Source organism: Papio anubis, chromosome 6 (assembly GCF_008728515.1).
Source record: "Papio anubis isolate 15944 chromosome 6, Panubis1.0, whole genome shotgun sequence".
NCBI classification, from domain to species: domain Eukaryota; kingdom Metazoa; phylum Chordata; class Mammalia; order Primates; family Cercopithecidae; genus Papio; species Papio anubis.
This window is the reverse complement of record NC_044981.1, coordinates 115,706,749-115,732,851: the sequence shown is the minus strand read 5'-3', so window position 1 is coordinate 115,732,851 and position 26,103 is coordinate 115,706,749. Positions and strand designations below refer to the sequence as shown.

Sequence of the window (26,103 nt, the reverse complement as noted above, 5' to 3'; positions counted from 1 at the left end):
TCTTTCTTGAAACACAGACCTATATGCAGTTGTTCATGTCACATCTCTACATGTATATCAGACATCTCAAATTAACATGGCCAATAAAATGGCCAATATCCACCACCAAACCTGCTCTGCCTGAAGTCATCTCCATCTCAGTTAGTAGTAACTCCATTCTTGCAAATTATAAAACCCAAATCTGTGGTTTTATCTTTGAATCATTTCTCTTACATCCTGAATTCAATTTTTAAGCAAATCCTACTGGCTTTGTCTTCAAAATATATCCATAATCTGAAAACTTTTTACATCTATTGCTGGCAGGCTAGTCTGTGTCTCTGTTACCCGTTGCCTGGATTATTCCTATAACCTCCCATTTAGATCCTTGCTTTACTCATTATACCTTATGATCTCTTCTTACTCTACAGCACTCAAAATAATCCTTTTAGACACTTAGATATGCCATGCTCTTTGCCTCAATCTCTTTAATGATTTTCCATGTCATTCAAAGTAATATTCAAAAATCCTACCATGGCCTAGAAGGTTCTACGTGATCTATCTACATACTCTGCCCCCAGTAGTTCTTCTCTGTCCTGTGACTCTAATCATTGCTGGGTTCCAGACATGACAGAGTGTAAGGAAGGAGAGGAGAAATAAATGGATCAGAATCACAGTTAAAGTGTTTAGATTCTGTGAGGTTTTTCCCTCAAGCAAAGGTTTTTGCCTGGCTCATTTGTTTTGATAGGATAAGCTTGGTTGTGAAGAAAGAAACACAGCTTCCAGCCATAGCAACCATGCACACTTTGCCTCCTACCAGGACAAAGACTGGTTGCTTTCATCTTTTGCATTGCAGAATGCTAATGCCACACCTAACACATAGTAAGAAAATTTTAAAATGTTCATTAAGTGTCAAATTGCTAGACAACACATAGTTCTTTCAATATTATCGGCAAATAGTTTGAAAAATATCACAAAAGGCATCTTCATCAATTAATGATATATCATACTTAATATTGGCTTCCATTACACTCATGCTATATACGAATGCTTTCACTAACACCTCAACATTACCAGTGCTGTTAGTAGTTTAAGGTTGCTCTGCGGTGACCAGGACATTTGATGCCAAGATATGTGAGTAGTTTAGTGACCCCATTTCTAGGCTTCATGCTAAGAATTTCTGAATAGGAAACATTCTCAATATGGCCCTTATTTGTGTAGCGCCTACACTTTATGTCTTTGAATTTATAAGTAACTTATTGGTAAAACTTTCTAAGTCTGGGCATCTATATTTTAACAGATTTCTAAGAATTTATTATTTTCCCGTACTCTACTGACTTAAAAGAGAATTATTTCCTGCATGTTAAAAATATTATTTGTGTAAATAGCTTTAATTTCTGTGACATGAAGTTATGCAGGCTTTTGACTAGAAAATTCTCCTGAGGCAATTCAAATGTCAGATTGAGGAGCATATTAGGGAGATTCAGCATGAAATATTATATCCAGTGTGATCCATCATCAAGTCATCTAAGAAGCAATAGTAATGGAATGGTATTTGAAAAGGTGGTGCAGTTGTGGAACAGCATAAGCATCTATCATTTTATCAGAATATAAAAATCTCTTTATAAATTTTAACCTCCAATCATCACCGAATGGTAATTGTCAATGGGGTGCCTGCAATATTTCAACAGTTTCATAAAAATAGCCACAGTTCGAGAATGGCCTATATGTAAAGATTTTACGATGATATATATTTAGGTCCTCAAGACTAACAGAACATATGTTTTGTTTGTTTTTCTTATTTTTTTATGTGCTACTAATTTATTTTCTTCCATGTAAAATAAAATGAATGCAAGGAAGCTAAATGGATACTGTGACACCTTTTTAAAAACCCTCAAAATGACCATTTTTATTACAGCTTCCATTCGTACCATTCCTTGCTACATTATTTTCTCTGTTTCTAATGCTTTTGCATCTTGTCCGGAGAATTTCTATATGTTCTCCAAGGATTAGTTCAGGTGCCAATCATTCTCCTGCCTTCTCTGAGGAATCGCCCATTGCAGCCAGCACTAGAGAATCAATCTGCCCTTTCCTTTAAGTTTTCCAAACTTAAAGAATATCTCATAATTTTTGGTAATATCCATCCATATCTTTCCTATTTGACTGTGACCCTCTGGATGCCAGGGACTATATCTTATTTAATTCCAAATCATCAGTGCAAAGTAAATCAAATATTAAGCAATATTTGGGATTTGAAGGCGTGAAAGCAGCTAACATTGTAATGTCTTTAGATCAGTTACTTAAACAAAGCTTCTCTTTCTCCCATAGAAACTATCCTCTGCATTCCTGAATCTCAAGTAAAATACCATTGCGTCCTCAGCTGCAGTCAGAATGCCTCAGCCGATGGGCATGTCATGCTCACTGTGCATTTTCTGGCATCCAGGCTGATACTGTTGTCCAGAATTCTCTACATGTGGATTGCGAAGAGCATTTATAGCAGAAGCTGTCTTACCAACATTAGTAACAAAGTACCTTTCCTCAAAGTGGAATCATCCTACATGTTCTTACCTAGAGTTCCTCAAGCAGAATCTTATCCTCATTGAGACATGGAGAAAACATAATGGAAACATAAGCAGCCCCTTTCCCACATATTATTTTAAATGACAAAACTACCTTGAACCAACACTATTCAAATCACTGCCGTCCTCAAATCAAGGCAACTCTTCAGGTGACCAAGGAAGCTTGACCAACCACCATGCTGCCAGCACATACAGCCTCTAAAGCATTTCTTTTATAAGCATTGATCACAAAGGGCTAAACCACTAAAAGAATGGCACGGACTTGAAAAGGAGTGAAAATGAGTTTAACAGATACAGATGCTAATTTCACTAACCTCAAGAGCATTACATAGTTTCAACAAATAAACATGCCTAGTAACATGGTTCCTTGATTTGGTATCCCTGCTCCATCGGAATCATTCGTAGAGGCCACTGAAACAAGTATTTTGGCAATAGAAAGGAACAGTGGCAATGGCTTTAAAACTCCTACAGCAGGAAGCAGAGAGGGGATCTCTGGGTCAGGCTTCAAACTGCAGATTCGTTTGGTTGATGTGGCTATTGCTGGGTTATGTTATAATTCTATTAGATTTGCTGGGAAGGAGAATACTGAATTTGGGGGCGGGTTTTCTTATGCTGATACTTATCACCACTGACACTTGAGCAATTTAACACGTTGGAAATTAAGTCTGTGTTTCAAACCCTCTATACTGTGGAACTAAGTGTTCTCAGCTTGTTCTATTTTTGCCTTTGGACCATTTCTTTTTGAAGACGCACTTGAGGAAGATGATAGCATTAATTTAGCTAACAATATTCATTTTGTTTTCATTAGTTGTTTTTGTAGTTTCATATTTTGATGCTTGATCTGATAAATGCATAATACTCAGAGGGTGCCTCTGTTTGTATTAATAACAGCAACTCATTCGCACCTCATCAATGATAGAACAGCTTAGCTTCCCTGTCAAAGGAGCATGAATCAGAAATGTTCATGAGAAAAGGAGTATTTGTAATGCAGATGGAAACTACAGGGAGAGTGGGGATGAAGTGAGTGGAGAGGACAAGTAAACTCTGAAGTGCAAGATACTGCTTGGGGTTAATAGCTGTGTATTCTCTAAACACCTCAGTGACTTGAGCAAGTTACTAGAGCCCTCTAAATCTCAGTATTATTATCTCGAAAGTGAGTGAGGGTCAATTTTATCATTAAAAAAATTTTTCTATAATTGTATACTTATGTACATTGAAATTATACTTTTATAAGCTAATTTGTTGAGCAATGATGATCCTTGATTCCTTAACAGAACATTTTATAAGCAAGGATTATATAATACAAGTAATTTTTGGAGTCCTTAAGTAATAACAATAACTACCATTTATCGAATGATTATTATGGGCATTATATTTTCCAAATGCATGTAATATGATTAAATTATCACCACCATGCTCTTAGATGAGTATTTCATCCCTGCTTTAAAAAATAATATTTTTATTTTCAAATGGTTTCATGTAACCTTTCACACAACTAGTAAATGGCAGAACCAAAAGTCAAATCCAGGACTCTCAGACTTTCAAACATATGCATTTATCTACATGACCTCTAAGTTCAATTCCAAAACAGTCATATTTATAAAGTTTCATCTTTCAAGTGCACACTGCAATCACATTTATCTCTATGCAACAAAAGTGACACACCATTTTGTTGTCAGCATGAATGTTCATAATATAAAGATGCACTGCTATCCTGCTCTATGCAACTGATAAAGCAAGTCAAAAAACATGTAGCTTTACAAATAAAGGCTTTGGGCAACATTCTGAGAACGAAAGAATAAGTATTTGAATTTATTTTGCCAGCAGTTTATGAGTGGGCTCAGAATGCCTGTATCCAGAAAAAAATATTTATACTTCTATTATTATCTTTAGCATATTAAATGAAATCATCTTTACCTATTTGTTTTCCTTATTAGATTTGATATTTCTGAAAATAAGGGAGTAAGTCTTACTTATCTTTAAATTCCCAGTATAAAACACAATGTTATATACAGAATACACAATAAACATTGACTCTATATAAATTAATTACTAATAAACATTTTCCCAAATCTATTCTGAAAATTTACCTCAGTATCTCTTCCTTTGTGGGTCTCTGAAAGACAAAAGTTAAAAGGTAGATATTTAATTTTGTTCAAGTGGGAAGGGAGAAGCTGAGACAGAAAAATGAACTGAGTATTGAAAGTGTGGTTAAACATCCACACTGAGGAGGAAAGAGTGCTATCAGCATAAACTAGATTCAACCAATAGGACAGGTAGCCTGAAAAATACTTCTAAAAATTTGTATATTCTTTATCTGATATAATTTGTAGGAGAAAAATTCTAATAGTGTTTTCTAACAGTGACTTATATTGGCTTCAAGTCCTTCACCCAACTATACCAAAGGGGAACGTGAAAAATTAGTATTTTAGACATTGTTAAGATCCGGATGACCCAAGGAGAACTGAGCCAAGCATCACCTAAAGGAATTTGGTGCTAGAAGACAGAATCAAGCAATTTGGTCTTAAATTTTGACACGAACTCATAAACATGTGAAAAGACACTAGCACTAAGAGTTCTACGGTCTAAGTAGAATCTTTTTCCTTGGTGGTCCTCAGGGACAGGTAGAGCATCTTGCTCTCATTCTCCTTATCCTCCTTACTTATCAGAAGTCTAAATAACATCCCAATGTAGTCATTCATATGGAAAAGAAATCTATAATTACCTCAGGATAGACGTCTCATATATTTAGAGAATATATCCACGTCAGTGGCCATGAGTCATACCAAATCAATGGCCATCACTTTTTAACCATGCTCTTAAAATGATGTATAAAAATAGCCACTTTACTTAAATCCCCGTTGAGTCCTTTCGTTGTCTTTGAATGCTGATTCTGAAGGATTATTTATGGTTTAAAATCTTCAATGCCTTATCTCCTAGTGTTTCTCTTATTGTTTTGAATGGGAGAATAAGGAAATCTGCATCATATTGCCAGGGACTCACATTAACATAAACCATCTTCTTTTCTATATAAAGGTTTCTATTTATTAAAAAGGAGAATAAAATCAGTCTCTTTTCTGCACAATGAGAATTTTAGGTTGGTGCAAAAGTGATTGCAGTTTTGCCATTTAATGGCAATCAATTTTGCACCAACCTAATAATACCCAATAGTGATTTTTGCGCACAATAATTTCATTTTAAGTGATAGTGAAATCATTAGCTAAAGTAACTGTCTTTGTATTCCTTCTGCTTTCACTGTGTCGTGAAATAGACTGTGTACTTGATAGTGTCTGAGCTTGTGAAATTCAAGACTCTTGTGGTTTCCCTTCAGTTTCTCCCTGCCCCAGATCCTTTCTCCACCCTCAGATGCCTTTCTCTGTGCTCCACATTGACCAGTGTTCACAGCACCAGCCAGGCCCAACTCTGGCTATTTCCTATGGGTCCAGCCCATGGGAGGCTCTGGCATGAGACTGGATAAAGTAGGGGAGCAAGAGGCTGGGGAATTTTTCCCCTCTCTCTCCCTGCTTTGGGGCAGTGCTGCTCCACAACTATAGTTTCTGCTTCACAGCTCCTTTGCACCAATCAGTTCTCGCATTCTAGGACCACCATTTTCCCCTGCTCCCCTTTGGGCTAGTGGGTAGTATCAGCAACCTACTATTCCTCCATTCTGAGTGTCCTAATGTCCTTTCTGTTTCCTCACCCCGTAAGTAATTCCTTCATTAAACTCTCTTCATTGGAGTGGATTCTGTTTCTCACTAGGCCTCACGAAAACAATTGTGAACTTGATAGTACAGCAACTTAAACCTTTCCATTCCAATCCCTTAACTCTGTTGAAGTGTCTACAAAACATAACCTTTCTTCTCTTGGTATAATTGAGGATGGAATGAAACAGTTCAACAATAACGTTGGGTTTCTGTAGCCAGAAAGGATGTTTAACCCTGGTAATCAGGAAGCATGGTAGTGTTCATGAATTCTGTACACTGAAGAACCACTTCCCTTGGGACCCACTCTGGAGCCACCCTTCTTGCCAAAAGGAATGTGATATCATACTTTTCTTATTGCAGGGAAAGCAGAGACTAGATACAGCAGTACTCACACAGCTCTCAGAGAGCCATGTGGGCATTTGAGGAAAAATTGAAAGTCAGTAACGCTGATCCCATATTGATTTAAATTTTTGATATTTTTTAAACTGAGGATTTTTTGCATTAATTTTAATTGTAAGTATATTATGTTAAAATTGATTTATCTTGATTACTGGGATTTGGATGTCCCCTTCCTTTCCCACCCAAGCTGTCTCACTATTCTCCCCCTAGTGAAGTTCCTCTTAGAGGGAGACAGAACATTTAAACCTCTCTCAAACTGAAAGGGAGCCACAGCTAGGTTATAGTGAGTGATTAAAGATGTGAGCTTGGAATTTAGGCAGGCCTAACTCTGAATGTTAATCCCACCACTTACTGGCTGTTGCCTTGGGCAAAGTTCTTAAAGTCTGTCTCTAAGCCTCCGCTTCCTCCATTGCAAGATGAAGATAATAACATAGGTCAACAAACGTAATCTGCATTGCAATGTCCAAAATGTTCTTAGAGCCAAAAGACTTTTGGCACAAAAGCATTTGGCACATTTGGCATGCATCTGACACAAAAGCATCTGGTAGCAGATCCTGACTGAAATAAGGTAAGTCAATTCATAGCCTTTATTTAATCCTCTTATAAAGTGATTATTTATGGGGTGCTGCCTCAGACCTCACTGGAGGTGGTACAAATTAAATATATGGTACATGCACTATGCAGTTTGACTGAAATCTCAAAGTTCTGAATTGAAAAATTTATATGACCCTGAGGATTTTGGATAATTATTGTGAACCTGTAGTAGCTCTTCCCAGGGATTCAATGAGATGATACATGAGAGCCAGGGCACTTGGTGAATGGAAAATTGAGTCTTTCCCAGGACCCCAAAAATCTGAAAGCAGAGATTTGATTCTGGGACATCCAGGCCCTGACGATGAGATGTTGCAGACACTGAATTGGGTTCAAGAGGCAAATAGGTTGTTAGACAACTCCATCTAGAAAATGATGGACACCCTGAATATTAAAGGGCAATGCCATGTCAAGAAAGACCCTTTGTGCACCTTGTATGGACAGAGTCTCTGGAAGCTGTGGGCTCCCATTAGATTTTGGGGGCAGCCCAGGAAGTTATACTGAGATTCGCAGCATCTGCTCGTCTCCTGTGTAGCCACCTCCCTTGTGATTAGGTTTGCATCCTTGGCTAATTAGATCAGGAACCTAATCTAACCTTGCAGTATGTGTGTGTGTGTGTGTGTGTGTGCTGGATGGGGTTGCGGGGGGTCTCTTCCTGTCAATCTGTGACCTGGCTGAAGCACTGCAGTGCTCAATAAACATTGTCCATTAATGTCATTTTAACCATTATGAGTTGCTAACTGGCAACAGGCATTTTTCAGAATTGAAGCTTTCTTAGAAATCAGTTGACTTACAGTATCATCTTTGAGCAATTGCAGATGCAGAGACTAAAAATTTCACAGTAATCATGAATAAAGCTTGATTGAAGAAAGTGAAAATGTCATCCCAGTCTGGGGCAGGATATGAATGGTATCAGCAGAACATGAATGATGAAGAGACATCTAGACTGGACCATAACAGAGACAATTCCCTTAATGATACATGACTAAAGACTTTACCAATTTCCAGTAAGAGTCGGAAGTCCATCTCAAAGCCTACTTTATATTCTTCAGAGTTTCTTGTTTTTAATTTTGCCTAAATAACTTGAGAGAACAGTATAGAGTTTTTATTCCACAGCATGGGCTTAGTCATCTCATTTTTTTAATTGTCTATTCACTGTCTTCAAAAATAGTTTTAGATAATTAATCTGATCACAGCCTCCCTCTGTAATTTCAATCAGAACCTGGTGCCTAGAATGGGCAAAGCAGACTGGAGTCACTCTTGACTGTAGCATTGAATCTGGGGAAGCTACCATGGAAGGAGAGCCAATGGCTGAAGATACCCGGCATTGGGCTTGCTGATATTAATGAAGAGTGTGTGTACCCCCAGAATTCCCTGACAAGATGGACAAAGAAGCAAATCACTTGACTTCCTGTGTCTCAGTTTCCTTGTTTATAAAGTCAGTAAGTTGCACTATCTTTTTTTCAAACTTTCCTTTTGCAAAAGTCTTCCCTTATATTACTTTTTAAACTAGAAATTCCTAAATATGACACAAAAATAGAGGCTTTCTGTGTGAAGTGAGAGTTGAGAGGCAGAGGTCCTGTTTTCTTCTGATGTTATCTGTCTTTAGAGAGCTCTTGGACTCTGAAGGGTCTTATGAGAATCAACAAGCCAGATGGTTTCCAATAATCCTTTCTGCCCTAGCATTCCCTAATTCCAAAAACCTACCATTCTAATGGCTGTATTTTACTAGGTGTCTAATTCACACAAGGCTTGAATTAAGCATTTTGCACATAATATCTTATTTAAGCTTTAGAAAAACTTTACAAGATGAAGACTTTTTATCCTTTTATACAGATTAAGGAACTGAGACTCTAGAATTTAAATAGCTTTCCTAAGGTCACACAGCCAGTAAATGACTCTAGGATCCAAGCTCAGTTCCGCTGACCACAAAGTCCATATGCTCACCAGTGTGCCTGTCAAAGGATCCGGAGAAAAACACCAGCCTGCTGAAATAAATAGTCTGGCCTGAAACTAAGATTGAAAAGACTTGGGCTTCATAGTGGGTCTTTTCCACTCTATACAAGAGCTTTCTCCTCTTCCCTCTTCTCCCCCCACCCCTCTTCTTCTCTTCTCTCCTTTCTTCTCTTCCCTCCAGACCACCTCTCTAGGACTCTAGAAATTTATATAGGAAACAAGGTCACTGACAGCTGCCAAGTTTCACAACTTATACCCTCAGAATCCAGAGAGAAAATTCCCAGAGCATTTCCTAGGGGCAGGTGCCCATTTCTGCACCATTCCACTGTGGCCCTATTCCAAGGGGCAGAGTAAGGGTATAATACAGCTTTTCCTGCTACAGCTGGATAGAGAGAGCTGGAGAGGCACAACTACCCTGAAGAAAATGTTAGAAGCTGGGTTTATTTCACAGAAAGATGCAACTGACTAAGTAGAAAAAGATGCCTCTTATTTTTATTTTCTCATTAAAACACGTAATTATTGAGTATTTGTGTTTGTCATGCTGCATGAAGACATAAAAATCTGGAAGTCCAAGAAAGTGTTTTTTCTAGGGATTTCCACTGACTACTTGGACAACGTTGAGAAAATTACTTCCCTCAGTAGTTCAGTTTGTTTATAGGTTGGTAATGCTCTTTATTTGTTGGATTTGGGGGTTTTGGTTTTTAGGTACGAAATAAAAGGATAATTTCAAAATAGTTATCAATTACTAACATTTTCTACCTTGGCAGATATGTCCAGAAAATATTTCTAATGCCCAATATAAAATAAAGCATTGGGGGAATCAAAACAGAAATGCTAATAACACTAATTACTTTCACATGTAGTTGCTTGAGGGTTTACACTGGCCGTCTCTCTGTGACTCTGCAGGACAGTTGGTGGTCCAGATGTCATTATGTCATTATTCTTCTATAACGTGAAAACACATCAAGAGGTTAAATAACTTGTTCATAATCACACAAACAACACCATGGGGACTTGAACTTAGGCATCCTATTTAGAGTCAGTACACCCTGGACGTTTGTAACAATTTCCCTGGTCATCAGAGACTCTTGATTTTAGTCATTGTCATTTCTCTGTTGTTGGTTCCTAGTTCTAACTAAATGAATACACACTTGACACTGTGGAGGTCTGACAGCCACGTTCTTTAAAGCAATTCACTCAGCATTTTCAGGTGGTGTGATCAGTGGTAGCACCTATAGAAATGCAGCCTCCCTTGTGTTAGGGCATCAGTGTGCAGCTACAGAACTTATATGGCTGGTCTGCCTGAAAGTCTGTAAAGGGAAACTATGAACACCTTATTATATTATGCTCATTGTGGCTCATTGAGTTTTATAGACTTGGGAGCAGGAAAAAAATTTAAAAACCCAAAGTAGGCATTGCCTCTTATTTGTAATTTGCTGTTTTCTCTTCTCCTACTCACCTCTTTTAAACTAAACCAAAAACGTATATTTTCTTCTAAACAAGGTTACTTGGTCAGCATACCCAGTGAGACTGTACCTTGTATAATAAATTCTCTGCTCAAAATGGTCCTAATAGTGCAGTCTTTTCAGCTTCCAGGAGAGAAAAATTAGCCTTAGTTAGAAAAGGCATTTTTAAAATTCATTTTAAATCATTTCAGGGTTAATAACTACATATGTACCTAAGTCATTTTTTGATCAGTATTTAGGTTGGATTACTAGGAAATAATATCAGGACAATTAAATAATAGAATAAACATAACAGTAGCCCACATGGATGTGGCCCTTTTACTTCTCCCTTTTAAAGCTTTTGTCCCTACCACTGAAAGCTAAAATAGCATTATTAAAAGAAATTATTGCCCTCTTAATCATTCAAACTAATGGCCCCTTGATCAGTTTTCGTCATCCTTGAACTCTACATAGCATCTGACTCTAGTGATCACTCCTTCTTAAAATGCTTTCTGCCCTTGACTTTGGAGGGGTAAGGCTATTGCACTGAAGTTCTTTCACCTTTCCGAAACGGCTGGTATCTTCTTCACCTGCTGCCAATGTTAATTTCCTTTTATCTGTATTTACCCCATACCTCAGACAGCAAATCCAATTTACAGTTTCAAATATCATCAATATGGTAGACCTTAAATGCAAATAATTGCCGGTTTCTTAGCAGAAACAAATGAAATGGGGAAGAAGAGGAACAGGTGCTGACTAATCCAACACTGATTGTTACCCACTGGAAAGAGAATTCATGTTTCCTGGCAAAGGGTCAGATTGACTTAGAGTTTATGAACTGTTCAAAGTTCTATTCTTGTTTGTAAAGCTAATAAAAATCCCCTTGTGCTGCTGGATTTTGGAGAAGTTTCTTTAATCCTCTTTACATAAACCTTTCCTCTTTATTTCTCCTCTCCAAAAACATAGGAATCTGCATCATCTGGATTTGATATCCATATTTATCAATAAGGAAGTTACTGAATTTTGAATAATTTTTCTTCGTTTCATACCATGCTACATAGAAACAGACTGTGCACAAAGCAAAATCTAAGCAAAAAGGTTTACAACAACTACCTTTTGTGAGAAATAATAAAGTGAGCCAGTTCATGGTAGTTTCATTGATATCTTCCTCAAACCCTGAAAACCTGTATTGGCATAAAGATTTTCCTTTTTATATGAATTGAAATTTCGTGGTTACTTTGAATGAGAGAGTCCTGAGTCGAGTCTCAGACTCAGACAGAGGTTCCACCACTTACTAGTTCAACGTCAATTTCTTTATTTGTGAAACAGAATTAGTATTGATGCCTGCTAGGGTTCTTGGGATGATTAAAGGTAATGACCTAAGATGCCTAGAAACATAGTATTCTTTCAATAAATACTACTGGCTCTTAAAGTACAGTTGAGGAGAAGAACCCAGAGGTTAAAAAAATCCAAATGGCATAAAGGAAATCAGTCAGTGATTCTACAAAAACCAGAGAGCCTAGTTCAAGACAGACCAAGACACCCTGCATCATACTTCTATTGAGAAGTAGAATAACCTACATAATTACAACTATTACTTAAGTTTTCTCATTTGTATGATAGGGGAAAGAGTTAAACGATATGGCAAAATCCAGAAGGATGGTTGAGAGCTCTGCTGAATGTGAGAGGAAAACTTCAGAATTATAAGGACTACCTAGATGGTTTGTTGCTTCATGCAAAGCTGTCAGATAGGTATTCGTTTACTTACTTGCTTTTATTAACTTGGATTATTTGGTCTTAGCCTTATGGAGTATATTAGTTTCTGGGATAATGGAAATAATTTAAAGGTGGATATGAGCAGAGCATAGTTTAGAGAACCTGATCAATGAACTTTGCCAGCCTAGATGCCGGAAGTAAGGTTAGTTGCTTTGGACTTGCTATTCCTGGTAGTCTACGGTATTAATATTAGGCTACATTTGCTGTACTGCCTCGGTAAGCTTTTAAAATTTCCCAAGTCTCTAAAACAAACTTTGAGATGAATCCTTTGTGCTCCAGCAGTTCTCTGCAGAAGCCTTGGGAGACCCAGGTCTTCATGCAGTGAAAGGATGCTTCCCTGGCTACAAAAATCAAATCAATCACCAAACATAGCAGAGGAAACTTAGGCTGCCTCATATTGGTGTCAAGCTAAAGATAAGAGAAAAGAAATCATCTTACTGTGTGGGGATGAACAATAAAATCTTGGCAACTGACCTCTGACTGAGTTGTTATCGAAAAATGCTATTTGTTTCCCACAGCCAATTGAATCATGATACCTCTTGTGTTCTGGAAAAATATCAACTGCAGTTAGAAGGGGGGGATAAAAGGAGAACTGAACAGAATGTTTGATTAATTAATGAATTCATCTTAATCATATCTTTAGCAGACACCTGAAAGAGTAGTCCTATCACAAATGTTACAAAACAACTACCATGTTTTAGATTATTATTAGAAAGCCTTGGACAAATCTCCTAGAACATCATACTATTTAATTAGTTTTCAATTATCCAGAGGTGGATTATTGCATTTGCAATGGTTTGTACCTCTCTTCTCCTTCTACTCTCTCAGGCGGACTGCCTTTTAGCTATTATAGTGTCTGTGTGCATTTCCAGGAGAGAATTGGCAGAAAGAGACATCAGCAAGTATATAAATTGAAAGACTCATAAATTGAGGAGACAGTGAGTACTTTGCCTAAAAAAGGCTTGTGTATTATCTGTAGATCTAAAAATCTCAAGCTCTCCTATGAAGTCATATTATGATGCCCTACCAGCTAAGGACTTTATATCATCGGCCTTCAATAAATATTGGTAAAAAGAAGGGATAGCATAGTGGTAAAGAGCCAGGCGGTTAGGTCACCTATGTTCACATTCCATCTCTAAACTTGGGGCTGATTGACTTACTTAACATCTCCATGCCTTAGTTTCCTTATCTGCAAAGAGCATTGTGGTACATTGTATTGCTATCAAAATATGTCCTAAAGGGGCAAAGTCTGAAGATGAAGATAAGGCACAGAAAAAGACTGAATTTCTGACATTTTCACAGCTCCCAATCAATAGCACTAAGGGCAGCTATCCATGGTGGAGAAAACATATTCACCTTCTGATATAGAAAGTCCATGAACCATGGAACATTTCCCCCAAGCACTGTCAAACTAGTGTGACAAGTTGTCCCTGAAGAAGGTGACTCCACAACGGATGTCTACATCTCTGGGCAGGAAAGGATCATCTCTATCTTCTCAAACTGTACTCTGTTACCATTTTTCAAACATCAAGAAATGTTTCACAGAATTTTATATAATTACCCAGTTGTGAGTGACAAGGTACTCAACTTCCTATCATGCTCAGGCTGCTGAATAACTGAAATATGGAATATCTCATACATGATATAGCTAAATTGTCCAACATGGACTTTAAAGGGAGGATCTTAATAATTCCTTGGAAAATAGGTAGAGATCCCAAGAATACAACTACACTATCACTGAGGAGATGGGAGATCAAACCTACATAAGCCTGTGTTATTGAAATAAAATAGAAAAGAAAATGGAGAAGCTACGCAAGAAGAATATTTCAAAATGAGAACATAAATGTAGCACACTGAAACTAGATTAAGAAGTTTGACTCTGGAATATTTTTTAGGCAGAAAATGCTCTGCACTTGAGAAAATTAAGGGAAACATAGACTTTGCAAGGTGATAGATAAGATATAAGATTACAGATTGAGATGAATTAAAGAAATAGCAGAACTAAAGAAAAATAAACAAAAAAAAACTTCTCTTGAAAATGATCTCTCTTTAAAACCACCAGAGCAGCAAAATAATCCGAGAGAGAAAATTCTATGTTCAATGAAACTAGGAAATGGCTACAATCCAACCAATACGTTTTTAACAAAATTGAGATAGAGCACAGAGTGCCAATATATTGTGATACTTCTAACCCTGAGAAATGATCTGGAGATCAAAAAGGGGAAGGAGATAAAGAAGTAGTTAGTTGTATTGCTGCTAAACAGAGTCAGCTGAGCTGAATAAATAAACACAAATTGTCAAACAAAAGATCTGAATATACAGGGCTTCCCTCAGCCACTCCTATCCCATGCAGCAAAGAGCATGCTCACTGTGGTAGGGCTTTTCTTTGGATTTGAGACTCACCCAATCGGAGTCTTTAGGAATGGTGCCCAGGAATCTGCTTTAACAGCATCACAGAGCCTTTATGAAAAGGGAATTGAAGGATTATGCTAAGTAACATAATAATATAAAATACGAATATATGTTTATATCTATTAAATGGCAAAATACAGCATATATATGTCATTAGATACTTTATATATTGCCATAAAAATGGAGAATTCAGCATAAAGCATCTGTAGATCATTAGATCACTTAGAAAATGTGATTGAATATTAACTCTCAAGGAAAACATTGAGACCAAAAAGTACAAATAATTTATATTAATTTTCATCTAGAATTCCATAAACTAGCAAGTAATAGCGGAATTGAAATGTAAGAAAAACAGTCCAATCTCTTAAAAATGTAAACTGCTTCTCAGAAAATGTATTATTGAAAAAAGTCAAAAGAATAATTACAAAATAATAAAAATGAAAATACTTCTTTTTCAAGTATTGAAACTTGAAAACTAAGACATACGGTCAAAGCTGTACAGAGAGGAAAATTTGTAGCCTGAAACACTTACAGCATTGAACAATAAGGTATTCATTTCAAGAACAGCAGCAACAAGAAAATCCCTAAGAAAGACAAAATGAAAGAATGAAAAAAGAAGAACCAGAAATTAATGAATTAGATAATAGAAGTTGGAATGCGTAAATATATGTGAAAGTAAATTGTCTGCAAATGGGTAGAAAAATATTTTAACAAAACAAACTACTAGCTAACCACTGAGAGTTTTCTAGGAAAATATAAATTATCAAAAGAAATTCCAGAAAATATAGAAAACCTAAACAGAACAAAAATAACAAATGAAATAAAGTTACTCCCCAAAACAGTTACTCCCCAAAATTGCCAGTATTTATAAAAAATCTTTGCAAGCCTTTTAAAAATATTCTTTTGTTATTTAAACATTTCCAGATCATGTAAAGATAAAAATCTTCATATTATCTTTTTCAAAGCCAAAATAAGACTCATAACATAACCTGACAAAGATGTGTATACACACACACAAACACACACAACAAAGACCACTTTTACTAATAGTCATTTATTTGAAAGAAAAGTATTATATTTCTTCCCACACTAAACACATATAAAAAATTCAAATGGATTGAAGACTTAGATATATTTTAAAACCACAAAAGTAATGGAAAGAAAATTTAGAATTTTTTGCAGTTTTAAGAAAGGGAGGACACAAACAAATGGAAGAACATTCCATGCTCATGGATAGGAAGAATCAATATCGTGAAATTGGCCATACTGCCCAAGGTAATCTATAGATTCAATGCCGTCCCCATTAAGCTACCAATGAGTTTCTTCACAGAATTGGAAAAAACTACTTTAAAGTTCATATGGAACCAAAAAAGACCCCGCATTGCCAAGACAATCCTAAATCAAAAGAACAAAGCTGGAGGCATCATGCTACCTGACTTCAAACTGTACTACAAGGCTACAATAACCAAAAGAGCATGGTACTGGTACCAAAACAGAGATATAGACCAATGGAACAGAACAGAGCCCTCAGAAATAATACCACACGTCTACAGCCATCTGATCTTTGACAAACCAGACAAAAATAAGAAATGGGGAAAGGATTCCCTATTTAATAAATGGTGCTGGGAAAATTGGCTAGCCATAAGTAGAAAGTTGAAACTGGATCCTTTCCTTACTCCTTATATGAAAATTAATTCAAGATGGATTAGAGACTTAAATGTTAGACCTAATACCATAAAAACCCTAGAGGAAAACCTAGGTAATACCATTCAGGACATAGGCATGGGCAAGGACTTCGTGTCTAAAACACCAAAAGCAACAGCAACAAAAGCCATAATTGACAAATGGGATCTAATTAAACTAAAGAGCTTCTGCACAGCAAAAGAAACTACCATCAGAGTGAACAGGCAACCTACAGAATGGGAGAAAATTTTTGCAATCTACTCATCTGACAAAGGGCTAATATCCAGAACCTACAAAGAACTCAAACAAATTTATGAGAAAAAAACAAACAACCCCATCAAAAAGTGGGCAAAGGGTATGAATAGACATTTCTCAAAAGAAGACATGCATACAGCCAACAGTCACATGAAAAAATGCTCATTTTCACTGGCCATCAGAAAAATGCAAATCAAAACCACAATGAGATACCATCTCACACCAGTTAGAATGACAATCTTTAAAAAGTCAGGAAATAACAAATGCTGGAGAGGATGTGGAGAAATAGGAACACTTTTACACTGTTAGTGGGATTGTAAACTGGTTCAACCATTGTGGAAAACAGTATGGCAATTCCTCAAGGATCTAGAACTAGAAATACCATTTGACCCAGCCATCCCATTACTGGGGATATACCCAAAGGATTATAAATCATACTGCTATAAAGACACATGCACATGTGTGTTTATTGCAGCACTATTCACAATAGCAAAGACTTGGAATCAACCCAAATGTCCATCAGTGACAGACTGGATTAAGAAAATGTAGCACATATACACCATGGAATACTGTGCAGTCATAAAAATGGATGAGCTCGTGTCCTTTGTAGGGACATGGACGCAGCTGGAAACCATCATTCGCAGCAAACTATCACAAGAACAGAAAACCAAACACCGCATGTTCTCACTCATAGGTGGGAATTGAACAATGAGATCACTTGGACTCTAGAAGGGGAACATCACACACCGGGGCTTATTATGGGGAGGGGGGAGGGATGGCATTGGGAGTTATACCTGATGTAAATGATGAGTTGATGGGTGCTGATGAGTTGATGGGTGCAGCACACCAACATGGCACAAGTATACATATGTAACAAACCTGCACGTTATGCACATGTACCCTAGAACTTAAAGTATAATAATAAAAAAAAGAAAAGAAAAAAAAGAAAGGGATTTAAAACCATAGACAAGACCCAGAAACATTTTTAAAAAGCTAGTAGGTTTTTCTGAACAAAAATGAGCTTCTTCATGGAAAATGTACATTAACCAAAAAAAAAGACAATAAACTAGGAGAACATGTATACAACACATAAAGCATATACAAACAATCAATCATATTACAGTAAGTAGAAAGCAAATACAATGTAGCAAGAAAAAGATAGGCAAACAAGCAGAACAATGAGTAAAAAATATAAGCAGAAAGTTCATTTAAAAATGTGAATAATAAATATGTGGAAAGGGGCCAATCTTACTAAAAATCAAAACATTATCAACTAAAACAAATATGAGATATATATTTTTCAAATAGATTGGCAAAATCTTTAAAGATTGTCAAAACCCAAACTTGGAGCAGTTTTGGGACAATAAGTATATTCATAAATTATTGATAGGCAAGTCAATCTTACCAATTTTTTGCAGAATTTTCTTGCCATATGTTTAACAACATAAATATGTTCATTCTTCAAAATTTCTCTAACAGAAGTATACCCTATACAGACACTTGGAGAAGTGTGCAAAGATATATGTGCAAAGATGATCACTGAAGCATGATTTGTAATACTGAAAATCTGGAAGCTACCTAAATATCTTGAAGAGGAGGCTCATTAAATAAGTTTTGGTAGAGTCATATATTATAAGCCATTTGTGAGAACGGATTTGTATGTACTAATTTAGATTTATATGTACTAATAAGAAATGCTATCAATGTATTATTAACTGAAAAACATACTTGACAATATTTAGCAGAAACCTGATGCTAGGAGGTGATTCAGGAAGGGTTTATTTTTCTCCTACAACAGACTCATTCCACAATTGCTCAAGAGGCAAAAACAGAATTTCGGGAATGCAAGATCTATCTTTGTGCTCCACTATAATCAACAAATAGATGGACCTTTGTTCTTGTATATGTCACTTCAAAGGCACAAGATGGTGACCACACCTCCAGACTTCACATCTCTCTTTTGGGCAGAAGAAATACCTTCTCTTTTTATTTGGGAAGGGATACCCTGTTCATGCACCTTTACCTATGTCTATCTGGTAAATCGATTGCATGTGTGGACCCAATTTCTCATGCCTCTCATTTTTATGCTCTTTGGCTGTGACTGTGAGCTTGGACAGGTGCCTTGATTTGACCACCAGGATGGTAGCAAACAACACAGCAAAGACTTGAAAATGAACTTGCACATTTCTGCTTTCTCACTTGGACTACTGGCACTGCCATGAGAACTCCCTCTCACTGCCAGGAACCAGCTATATCATTACGAAAGACACATCAGGAAGAGCTGAATGGTCCCACCTGCAGCCCTCCAGTCCAGCCAACCTCTACCCAGCTCACCAGATGCCCACAGACACACGAATAAGGCCGGCCACGATCATGTCCAGATCAGAAGTACCCAGAAACTTTAAATATTTATTTAAGTTACTAAGTTTGTATGCCCTATAGAAATCAGAAACTGAAGCACCCTCATTGTTCAGAATTATATCCCAACATCACTCTTAATTGAAGAAAAGTAGAGAAAATTAAGTATTTTTATATAGACACATTCCCTCAAACAGGCAATTTTCTCTAAATAAGAATTAAGGGGGAAAAATGGCATTAGGAAGACCACTGACAATATTTCCCCCAGACAGGTAGAAAGATAAATGCCAATATTTTGATATCAAAAATAAATGAGCTGAGATAGAGAGACCAAAATGTTGTTAGTTTTCTCTAACTCAGGAATCAGAAGAAAAAAAAATCTGTAAAGGGCTAGATAGCAAATATCTGGGGCTTTGCAGGCCATCTGGTCTCTGTCACAACTGCTCTCCTCTACCATGGGTAACACAAAAGCAGCCACAGACACTGTGTAAACAAATGGGTGTAGCTAGTTTCCAATAACCTTTTTTTTAACAAAAACTTAGAGTGAGCTGGACTTGGCCTGTGAAGCGTAGTCTGCAGATCCCTGCTCTATTGCTAAGATCATGAGTGATACTTTCTTGTTCACGCTTTTCTGAATTGAGTGGATTTTTATAATTAGTAAAAAGAGACACATAAAATCCTGTGTAACTTAGAAGTAGCTAAGACATAAAATATTTATTCAAATTCAAAACCTTATGTTTTCAATATTAAAAAAAAAACATAAATGAACATTCAACTCAAGTAGTTGGAAAAACACACACAGCATAAAGAAATTAATGGAAATAAAGAATAAAATAGTACATTAAAAATAGATAAACCATTTACTTAACAAGTAAACATAAGTCAATGGTTTTCCTAAGAATGCAGGAATAAGTTTCAAAACATGAAATATATCCCAAGGTTCTCTTGAAAAGACGCTGAAGTATTATCCTCCTTTTTATTTTATTTTTTATTTTTTATTATATTTTATGTTCTAGGGTACATGTGCACAACGTGCAGGTTTGTTACATATGTATACATGTGCCATGTTGGTGTGCTGCACCCTTTAACTCGTCATTTACATTAGGTATATCTCCTAATGCTATTCCTCCCCTCTCCCCCAACCCCACGACAGGCCCCAGTGTGTGATGTTCCCCTTCCTGTGTCCAAGTGATCTCATTGTTCAATTCCCACCTATGAGTGAGAACATGCCGTGTTTCTTTTTCTGTTCTTGCGATAGTTTGCTGAGAATGATGGTTTCCAGTTGCATCCATGTCCCTACAAAGGACACGAACTCATCCTTTTTTATGGCTGCATAGTATTCCATGGTGTATATGTGCCACATTTTCTTAATCCAGTCTGTCATTGATGGACATTTGGGTTGGTTCCAAGTCTTTGCTATTGTGAATAGTGCCACAATAAACATACGTGTGCATGTGTCTTTATAGCAGAATGATTTATAATCCTTTGGGTATATACCCAGTAATGGGATGGCTGGGTCAAATGGTATTTCTAGTTCTAGATCCTTGAGGAATCGCCATACTGTTTTCCACAATGGTTGAACTAGTTTACAATCCCACCAACAGTGTAAAAGTGTTCCAATTTCTCCACATTCTTTCCAGCACCTGTTGTTTCCTGACTTTTTTATGTATTTCCAACTTTTCAGTTCAGGGGTACATGTGCAGGATGTGCAGGTTTGTTACAGAGGTAAACATGTGCCATGGTGGTTTGCTGCACAGAACATCCCATCACCCAGGTATTTATCCCAGCACCCACTAGCTGTTCTTTCTGATGCTCTACCTCTTCCCATCCACTACCCTTTGACAGGCCCCAGTATATGTTGTTCCCCACCATGTGTCCATGTTTTCTCACCATTCAGCTCCCACTTATAAGTGAGAACATGAGGTATTTTTGTTCCTGCATTAGTTTGCTAACGATAATGCCCTCCAGCTCCATCCATGTCCCTGCAAAAAATATGATCTCATCCCTTTTGATGGCTGCATAGTATTCCATAGTGTATATGTGCCACATTTTCTCTATCCAGTCTGTCATTGATGGGCATTTAAGTTGATTTCACATCTTTGCTATTGTGAATAGTGCTGCAATAAACATACATGTACATATGTCTCTGATCATATATCTAGAAAACTCCATTGTCTCAGCCCAAAAGCTTCTTTCTTTTTTTTTTTTTTGAAATGGAGTCTTGCTCTGTCACCCAGGCTAGGCTAGAGTTCAGTGGCACGATCTCAACTCATGGCAACCTCCACTTCCTGGGTTCAAGAAATTGTCCTGCCTCAGCCTCCCGAGTAGCTGGGATTACAGGTACCCACCATTACACCTGGCTAATTTTTGTATTTTTAGAAGAGACAGGGTTTCACTATCTTGGCCAGGTTGGTCTTGAACTCCTGATCTCGTGATCCTCCTGCCTCAGCCTCCCAAAGTGCTGGGATTACAGGTGTGAGCCACTGTTCCTGGCCAAGCTTCTTAACCTGATAAGCAACTTCAGCAAAGTCTCAGAATACAAAATAAATATACAAAAATCACTAGCATTCCTATACACCAACAGGCAAGCTGAGAGCCAAACCAGGAACGAACTCCCATTCACAATTACCACAAAAAAATAAAATACCTTAAAAATGCAGCTTATAAGGGAAGTGAAGGACCTCTTTAAGGAGAACTACTAACCACTGCTCAAAAAAATCAGAGATGACACAAATGGAAAAACATTCTAAGCTCATAGATAGGAAGAATCAATATTTTGAAAATGGCCATCCTGCCCAAAGCAATGTATAGGTTTAATGTGATTCCCATTAAACTACCATTGACATGCTTCACAAAATTAGAAGAAAACTATTTTAAAATTTATATGGAACCAAAAAAGAGCTCAAATCGCCAAGGCAATCCTAAGCAAAAAGAAGAAAGCTAGAGGCCTCACACTACCTGACTTCAAACTATACTACAGGGCTACAGTTAGTACAGTAACTAAAACACCATGGCACTAGTGGAAGAACAGACATATAGACTAACAGAGCAAAATAGAGAACCCAGAAATAAGACCACACACCTACAACAATCTGATCTTCAACAAACCTGACAAAAACAAGCAATACGGAAAAAGATTTCCTATTTAATAAATGATGCTGGAAGAACTGGCTAGCCATATGCAGAAAATTGAAACTGGACCTCTTACTTACACCATATACAAAACTAAACTCCAGATGGGTTAAAAACTTAAATGTAAAACCCAAAAGTAGAAAAATGCTAGAAGAAAACCTAGGCAATACCATTTAGGACATAGGCACAGACAAATATTTCATGACAAAGATGTCAAAAGCAATTTCAACAGAAGCAAAAATTGACAAATGGAATCTAATTAAACTAAAGAGCTTCTGCACAGCAAAAGAAACAATAAATAAACAACCTATAGAATGGGAGAAAAATTTTGCAATCTATCCACCTGACAAAGGTCTAATATCCATCATCCAAAAGGAACTTAAACAAATTTACAAGAAAAAAAAAAAAACATTAAAAAGTGGGCAAAGGACATGAACAGTCACTTCTCAAAAGAAGACACACACGTGGCCAATAATCACATGGAAAAAAGTTCAACATCACTGATCATTAGAGAAATGCAAATCAAAACCACAGTGAGAAACCATCTCATACCAGTCTGAATGGCTATTACTGAAAAGGCAACAAAAGCCAAAATAGACAAATGGGATCTAACTAAACTAAAGAGCTTCTGCACAGCAAAAGAAACTACCATCAGAGTGAACAGGCAACCTACAGAATGGGAGAACATTTTTGCAATCTACCCATCTGACAAAGGGCTAATATCCAGAATCTACAAAGAACTTAAACAAATTTACAAGAAAAAAACAACCCCATCAAAAAGTGGGCAAAGGATATGAACAGAGACTTCTCAAAAGAAGACATTTATGCAGCCAATAGACACATGAAAAAATGTTCATCACCACTGGCCACCAGAGAAATGTAAATCAAAATCACAATGAGATACCATCTCACACCAGTTAGAATAGTGATCATTAAAAAGTCAGGAAACAACAGATGCTGGAGAGGATGTGAAGAAATCGGAACTTTTACACTGTTGGTGGGAGTGTAAACTAGTTCAACCATTGTGGAAGACAGTGTGGCGATTCCTCAAGGATCTAGAACTAGAAATACATTTGGCCCAGCGATCCCATTACTGGGTATGTACCCCAAGGATTATAAATAATGCTACTATAAAGACACATGCACACATATGTTTATTGCAGCACCATTCACAATAGCAAAGACTTGGAACCAACCCACGTGTCCATCAATGATAGACTGGATTAAGAAAATGTGGCACATATACACCATGGAATGCTGTGCAGCCATAAAACAGGATGAGTTCATGTCCTTTGCAGGGACATGGATAAAGTTAGAAACCATCATTCTGAGCAAACTATCACAAGGACAGGAAACCAAACACCGCATGTTCTTACTCATAGGTGGGAACTGAACAATGAGAACACTTGGACACAGGGCAGGGAAAGTCATACCCTGGGGCCTGTTGTGGGGTTGGGGGAGGGGGGGGGATAGCATTAGGAGAAATACCTAATGTAAATGATGAGTTAATGGGTGCAGCAAACCAACATGGCACATGTATACCTATGTAACAAACCTGCATGTTGTGCACATGTACCCTAGAACTTAAAGTATAATATAAAACATTTATTTAAAAAGTCAAAAAACAACAGAGTCTGGCGAGGTTGTAGGGAAAAAGGAACACTTTTACGCTATTGGTGGGAATGTAAATTAGTTCAACCATTGTGGAAGACAGCGTGGCAATTTCTCAAAGACCTAGAGGCAGAAATATCATTCGACCCAGCAATCCCATTACTGGATATATAAGCAAAGGAATATAAATCATTCTCTTATAAAGATGTATTCTCCCTTTTCAATCTCCAAGTTTTCTTCCATTATCACAAAATAACAGATTTTGTTTAGAAATAATACAGCATGCTTCTAGAATATATTCTTATCTTAAAATGCATAAAGTTTCATGTCTTAGAATTCAGCTCAGCCAAATTAACATGTCAGCAGACTCGCACTAGATAAGGAGGGCTGGCATTCAAAAAGGAGCTGATCTCTGTTTTCCTGCAGCTCAGTCTGGTAGAAAAGACAAACCTATACTGACATAAATGCATTTTTAGTGTAGTAAACATGCAGCAATGGAGTTAAGGGAAAAAAATCTAACAATAACTCATTGCTTGGCTCCCCACTGAGCTTTCCTGCTCAAGATTCTTTATTATATGACAAGCTACGATAAGGAAATACAAAATGTAGAATAATGTGATTTGAGTTACAGTTATCTATTAATATTGTAAAACCTTAGAAAAATCACTTAATCTCTTGGGGCCTCACTTTCCTCATCTTTGAAACTAGGGTAATGACTATACATACAGTACTGAGCTCATAGGGGTGCAAGACTCAAATGAGATAATGTTCCTGAAAACCTTTAAATGTGCTATAATGCTAAAGTTATTTTCATTAGCACCATTCGTATCAAAGTGTAAATCATTGTGAATTTCACAAGTCTCTTTGAATTTTACACTTAATCCATTTGTACCAGAAACCATCTTCTGCTTACCATTTTAAAAAGTCAACCTAATCTTAAATGAGTGGCATACAAATGATCTTGATTCACAGACATAATGGCTGCTGTTCTTCATCTGAAAGTCATAGTCATCCCCTGAAGTTATGATCAGGATGTGATCCAGAGTGTCAAGTCCTCTGTAGCCTAAATATTGGGGGCTCTTCAGAATATGTTGTATTTACTCTTTCAGACCACATTATTTTTATATTATTTGTTAATAATGTAATTATAATTACAAAACAATAGAAGTTCTCCCAACTTACCTCTAGTAAACGGACTCCTCTTACCCATAGCTATCTGTTAAAGGATGAAAGCTCACAGGTAATATTCCTGGGATGTTGACATTCTGTTTCTAAGAGTCACTCATGCTTGTTCCTACCTCTTGCATCCAGAAGCGACATAAAATTATTCTTCATTTTGGCTCAGCATATATAGCCACTGCACTCAGGGTACCTAACTCAGTATTGAATATACAGTAAGTCTAAGTCACCGCATTTTTTTTTAATAAACTACTTTCAGGTAACTTTTGAAAATTTAAGACTTAAAATTGGCATCAGTTCCTTTGTCATTTTCAGGTACTTTGCTAGAGCTGGCTACATTTGCAATTTATCTTTTTTTTTTCTTTGCTTTGGACTCATCAGCCAATTTTCAAAGTAATTTGAATTCACTTTTTGTATAAGAGTCTTCGGGAAAACATTCTGTCAAGGGCCTTGGGACAATCCAGACAAATGATACCCCTGCATTCCTCTCATACTAATCAACCATTTATGAACCTGTCTCAAAGAATGCATTCCTGTGCCAGGCTGCCCTTTGCACAGCCCTGAAGCTGCTGCTATCCTTTCTGTCCCTGCTTCACGAGTTATCATTTTATTCTGTCTTGTTCCCCTGCCAAGCTGACATTCCTCCTGAGATTCTGTTCTCAGAGCAATTCTGCTCAAAATTTGGGATATCAGGAAGAATGAAATTACTAATCTTTTTTTGTCATCCTCCTTACTGTCATCCCAGATATTTGTATGTTTCTATTTTCCCACTTACAATTTAGATCACCTGTAAACATACATACAATGGGGTTTTGGCAAATTTGAGCTTACCCTGTGGATTACCTTCTGGTTGCTGTCGGTGTTTTCCAAAACTCACACATAATGTGAAAGAAAAGAACAAAATTGGGCAGCAATCATTGTATGGTCCAGCCATGAAATAATGGGTTTTATAACTTCCTCTAAACTAAACTAGAATAAGAAAAAATCATAAATAAGATTACAATTTGATTGATATCTCAGTATCAGTGATATGGTAGGAAAAAAATA

At 36.9% G+C, this 26,103-nt stretch overlaps 1 long non-coding RNA gene across 4 annotated transcripts in view; it reads right to left on the bottom strand.

Moving 5' to 3' along the window:
• LOC110743148 overlaps nt 1-26,103 on the bottom strand; it is a 197,511-nt gene that overhangs the window by 18,766 nt on the left and 152,642 nt on the right. For all 4 annotated transcript variants that reach the window (XR_002521722.2, XR_002521723.2, XR_002521721.2 and 1 more), the window contains exons 3-5: nt 10,057-10,150; nt 8,044-8,195; nt 4,646-4,671 (exon numbers count right to left, since the gene is read on the bottom strand). This is a non-coding gene — a long non-coding RNA (uncharacterized LOC110743148). The remainder of the gene's footprint in view (nt 1-4,645; nt 4,672-8,043; nt 8,196-10,056; nt 10,151-26,103) is intronic.